The 6000-nt window shown below is 41.5% G+C and overlaps 1 pseudogene; it reads right to left on the bottom strand.

The window, feature by feature from the left end:
• Window positions 1–2775: 2775 nt before the first annotated feature.
• Window positions 2776–5056, bottom strand: LOC139288468 (trace amine-associated receptor 13c-like; annotated as a pseudogene).
• Window positions 5057–6000: the final 944 nt, after the last annotated feature.

The following is a 6000-nucleotide window of genomic DNA, read 5'->3' as shown; positions in this document are numbered from 1 at the left end:
TCTTACTTTATTCTAGACCTGCCTTCAGTACGTTCATGCTGCTGTTATGTGCGCACCCTCCCCTATCAGCTTCAGCAGAGTCATTAGCCACCACTGCTGCTGCTCAGGGCAGTCGCCCCTCCATTACAAATTGTCCCTGTGGTGCCAAAGACTTTCTGTCAAGATTTAATTTTCTCATGTCACCTGTTTTAATATATAAGTATCTTCACTTTATTCACTTGTCTCTCCTGATTGGTTGCTGACAAACAAAACAAGTTGCCTATGTCCTCAGGAATTTGTTTCTGTTGGGCAAGTTTGAATTGTTCTTTCATGTCAGCTAGTCGGCCATGTTTCATGCCGCCAAGAGACGAAGAGTAAAAACCTTTTTGCACAATTGAGAGAGTTTTATCGTATTTCCATAAAGCTTTTCTAATGCGATACTTAAAAATGTGCATAAAAATGAAACATGACTAGTGTTGCTCATTGATGTGCTTTGCTATGGAGCTCTATGGCACAGAGGAAGAAGATACATTAGGCTTAAATACACACACAATACTTAATACTATACAATAAGTAAAATATAGAATATTGCTAACATTTTGATTGGATGTAACAGATCAAATTGTGATAAAACACAGAGCACAGCACATTTTCTTCATTGTTTTACTGCATATGTGGTAAAAGTGTCTCTGGACATGTTTGAGCTGCAATTTCAACTATGGTCACTTCACGGCAAAATCACTGGCCAGTCTGGCCCTGGTTCTGAGGGTTTCCTTGACACACCACCCTGTGGGGATATGCACATCAGCCATGGGTGCAAGAAATATGAACCTCAAAAATGCTGACACACCGACAAACACTGCAAATGATAATGGAGACAAGGCTGAATTATGAAGCAGACCCTCAGAGGCCCCAAAAGGCCTGTCATTATGTGTCATCTGGTTTGTGGTAATTTGATTAATTGCACATTTATTTAGGAATATGCACCAAATGGCACAATATTAACTGAAATTAACTTTAAGAACTTAAAGTGGATTTCAAATACTTTCAAATGAACAATGGATCACATGGCTACTTGTTTGTTAAAGGAGTCATAATGATGATGACTCTACGCCTCAGTTGCTCCAATAGAGTGTTTCATTGTTTTGGTTTTACGGCCCACAACTTTACTGTTAAGATTCAGCATCACTGCTCTCATCAAACCTTGTTTTCAGCAGCAGACATCCACTGTACACAAGCTGTCCAGGACCAAACAGCACACAGACAAAGTTAGAGACTAGTTGGTGTATCGTGGAGCATTAACAGCTAAAGACACAGATATTTTTCTCAGGAGTTGGTGGAGAGCAAACCAAAGCTAAAAGACTGAATATTAGACTTACAATTATCAGTTGGACACAAACACAACTCCAAATAAATGTTAATGTTTCTCTGTGTCTGCTGGATGTGCAAATATCAAAAGGTGAAAAGGTGGCTACATGTCAGTGTTGAGTTGACAGCTTGTTTCTGCTGCCCCGATGTGATTATTACAGGTTTAAGGCAGATTCTGTATTACCTGTCTTACTTGTCTGTCTGTATTGAAGATGGGCCTGTGACAAAATGTACACAGTAAATATAGTTCAATACATTTGTATTTCATCATGTCAAACAGGGCCCCACAGATCAGTTTTGCTTTAGGGCCCCCTGGTGGGTTCAAGTGTTTGTAGTTAGATTTCAGCTGTCTGGAGCATAAACAAGTACATGCAGAGACTGCATGTGAGAGAGCGTACCTGACTCAAACATCTTTAAATCTATTTGGTTACCTGTCATGAAGTCATGTTCAGCAACATTACCACCACCAAAATATGTTTAGCCTGTATACTTTTGTTTTTGCATTGTCAGATACCTTTAGGAGGAAACATTACTGCTGTCTTTACTCTTTCTGCTGAGTAATCCCCAATCGAAGGCATCTTGGTTTGTCTCTGATATTTCATCAACCAGTTTCCAACTGTGTCAGATGACCTCATGATTTATCTACAGTGTTATCTGCTCTCTGCCTCCATGCTCTCAAGGTTTCTTTACTCCAACCTCTTCTGATGCCCGTACAGTCCATGATTTAGCACATTATGTACCAATGCACTGAAAGCATGTTTTTATCACCACTCTGTGTCAAATATAATACATACCTAAATCTAACTGTATTATTAGATTATTTTGCATTATAATAGGTACAATGTATCTCAAACTGCTGGATGTACAGGACAGTGCAAACACCTTACTGCTCTTTCTTTATTTTCTATATCATGTAATTTTAAGAACAAATAATAACAAGGTGAGAAGTTTCTCATGCTTAAAAATGACATTCATGTGTATGTCTGGGTGTTCATATGAAACTGTAGCCCAGTTTACTGATAATCTCTGCCAGCAATAAAAAGGCAGAAGAATCCAAGACGTGTGTTTGTACAAAAATAAGACACAAACGTAGAGTAAATTCTGGCAAAGTTTGACTTTATTGGCATTGAATATTGGAAAATACATGTACTCCCTTTCATTGTGGTGATTATGATTATCATTGTGACTAATTATTCAAAGATGTCTATAGCAGACAGAGAGAGACTCTCCTGCAAAGATCACAGAATCAATAGTGCAGTCAGTCTGTCCATGAATGAAGAAAGATATAAGAGATCACAACATCAATATATATGTGTACAAAATGAAAAGAAAGAAGGTAAGAATATCAGCATTTCTGTATTTGTTCAGATTGAGTCCTCAGCAACAGCACATAAGAACACATTTCCCCCCTCACAGAAAAAGGTCACGTGTCAGTTTCTCTCTACAGTATGTTGGCCTGACAGGAGTGAGGCCGCAGTATGTCAAGTGTAACAATGAGTTTCACAGATTTTCTAAACCAGGGGTAGAAAAAGGCGTAGACCACAGGGTTTAGACAGGAGTTCAAATATACCAGAAAAATCATAAAGACCCCAGTTGAGGAACCGATCACGAGGTCGTAGCCTGAGCGAGAGACACAGTAATATGGGCAGTAACACATGAGAAACACAGCAACAATGACTTCTTAGCAGTTACTGTTGCCGAATGCTGCAGAGCGACTGCTGCAATGTGGGAGCGCATGGCCCGAGCCTGAGACACAGCCACCATGAACACTCTCACATACAGAATCATGATGGCAGCGATGGGAATGATGAAGCTTAAAACAAGGTCAACAGCCCCTATTATGTTAATCACACATTCCCCGTAGCACAACTTATACATTCCTGGTTGTTTCAGGTTACCATATAAAAGCACAATGCTATAGTAAACAGAGTAACCCCAGCACAGGAAAACACAGATTCGAACCCTCTTTTGAGGGATTTTAGTGGGGTAGCGCAGAGGGTCACAGATGGCCACATAGTGGTCGACCGATATGAGCACCATGTTTATCACTGAGGCACAGATAATGATGAAGGGCAAAAAATAATACAGAGCACACACCAGGTCACCCAGGAGCCAGCAGGGCTCTGTTTAGAGGATTTGAAATGGCATCACAAGGAGGCCCACGAGGAAGTCTGAGACAGTCAGAGAGAGGAGGAGGAGGTTGGTGGGGGTGTGGAGCTGAGTGAGAGAATAACATAACTGTGAATATTACCAACACCAACAGCATTATCACCAATAGAAGAAGTTGTTTTTGTAAAAGCAGTCATGACAGTTGAAACTCCAGTGTCTCTATTTATATAACAAATGTCTCATCAAACCACCAGGACGTAAAGCTCAGATCTCACTACAACAATATATCATCAATGCTAAGACATTTATCTCTGCCTGAAGTGGGAGATGGAGATGATGACCAGCAGGTTGAGAGCCGCAGTGAGCACAGAGATGGAGGACAGGAGAATGTAAATGAGCAATGCCTCAGAGGGAGGGCGTACGTGTTTTTTGCAGGAGGTGTTGAGGAGTTGTGGGAAGCAGAGTTCATCTCCGCCTTGGGAAAGAGATTATGTGAAAAACAACATCTCTTAGATTGTTCTTAAAAGTGCTTTTAGAATAAACAGCATCCTGTGCCATTCAATAACACGTTGAATTAAAGCTTAAGATAATCAATGACAATGTCAAATGTGTAATGAAAGAAGTCTCTCTTCGTGAAACAGAGAATCATCACCAGCTCTGCAGATCTCCTCAGTGTTGTGGAGATTTTTAGCCTTTTTAGCTCATTGTTATGTTTTTACCGCCCATAACTTTGCTGTTTTGGTTCAGTCTCAGCACTCTCAAGTTCTCCGAGATCCTCTAAAAAACCCGTTGTACACTACCTGCCCAGCACCAAACAGTGGCCAAAAAGTTGTAAATTAATGCAATTTTACTCTGTGTTCACACAAAGCAAATGCTTGAGGCAGTGCGATTGCATACAAAGTCAATGGAAAGATGCGATTAAACATGAATTTCACCCGGGCCGGCCAAAAGCGCTCTCATCCAGACATGTAACCACAATTACAACAGTGCAAACTATACCACCCTCAAATAGCACCAATCCCCAGGACCGGCAGGATAAATCTGAGCGGGGAAAGTGAAAAAGCAGCACATGCCCTTCCTCATTACCGCCATTGAGACCCTTGAGCAAGGCTCTTAACCCCAACTGCTCCAGTGAAGCTGTTCAGTGGCCAGCAGATCAGACTGTGGTTGTAGCTTCCAGGTGTGAAGGTGTGAATGTGTAACTGTGTGAATGTGATCAGGGCTTTCCTGCAAAAGAGACCATTGCCCTCAGTGAAACTCCCCTGAGTTAAAAAATAAAGGTTAAAATAAATAAATAAATAAAAAACAGGAGAGATGTTTTCATAAGGCTCATAAGTGGATTTATCAGCTCACCACTAGAAGAGCCGGAGCCTCTGATAAATCTCCTCAACACAACCTCTTTCATTCATTCATTTCCTATTCGACAAGGTGACTCCTGCAGCTGTGCAGCATTGCACGTCTGTGATCAGTTTAAATGTTCCTCAACGTAGAGCATGAGTTTTTGCACATGATCAGGTCACTCCAGTGTCCTCAGACATGCTAACCTTAGCTCCATCGCTGCAGCTTGGCTGCGCGTGCAGCCGTAGTAACTGTCATTCATCATTTTCAGAAGCTTGGCTGTCACTGCCACGACTTATTCCCAGTGTTGATGTTGTTTCTCATGTTATTCATTTAACAAGGGTTAAGTTCTGCACATATCGCTTTTAGCATCTGAGTAAGCTTTGTTTACCACCAAGAAAATGTCCACATTAATGCCCCCACTTGCATTGCATTCCCTCTGATCCATAAGGCTGAGCTGTATTATTTTATAGTATTGTGTATTATGTAGTAGATGATTATAACGAGCTGCTGCTGTGTCTGCTTCTGACAGACTGTGATTATGAATCTACTTCCTGGGAGAGGGATCCCTCTTCTGCTGCTGTTCTTGAGCTTTCTCCCTTCCTTCCTTCCTTCCTGTTAAAAGGGTTATTTGGGGGGAGTTTTTCCCCTTTTGAATGGAGGGTCTGAGGACAGAAAGTGTTGCATGCTGCACAGATTGTGAAGCCCCCCTGAGGCCCTGATTTGTGATATTGAGCTGTAGAAATAAAACTAATGTGACTTGACTATAGCCATGGGATGACATAGCTTTGGCTGTTGCTGTGGCTGTGACAGATAAGTTTATAATGAGTGCAGCGCTAACTACATGCAGGGGTTGTGTGCAGTGAATTGACGTTTTGGCTGAATGTCGTAGTGAAGCTACTCCCTCCTGGTGTACAACATCTGTCATGTCTGATAGAAGCACCTCAGATTCAAACCCTGCATGTTGTTGGTTGTTGTTTTTAATTAGGTAGGGAGGGGCTTGTTGTTTAAAGTAACAAACAGTGACTCATTTTGGACGGGCCAGGCCCCCATGACCAGACGCTGTCCCCAGCTTTACTCTGTTTCTAATATTTAGCCTGCCCTTATTGATATAAATGGATTGGACTTTTTATAACACCTCTTAGTATAACGCAGTACAGTTCAACAGCCCCACAAACTTCAGGCTCCAAAATGACCACGAAGTTG

This window comes from Enoplosus armatus, chromosome 8 (assembly GCF_043641665.1).
Source record: "Enoplosus armatus isolate fEnoArm2 chromosome 8, fEnoArm2.hap1, whole genome shotgun sequence".
Lineage (NCBI taxonomy): Eukaryota > Metazoa > Chordata > Actinopteri > Centrarchiformes > Enoplosidae > Enoplosus > Enoplosus armatus.
Note: the sequence above shows the minus strand (reverse complement) of the source record. Positions and strands in the feature narration are given on the sequence as shown.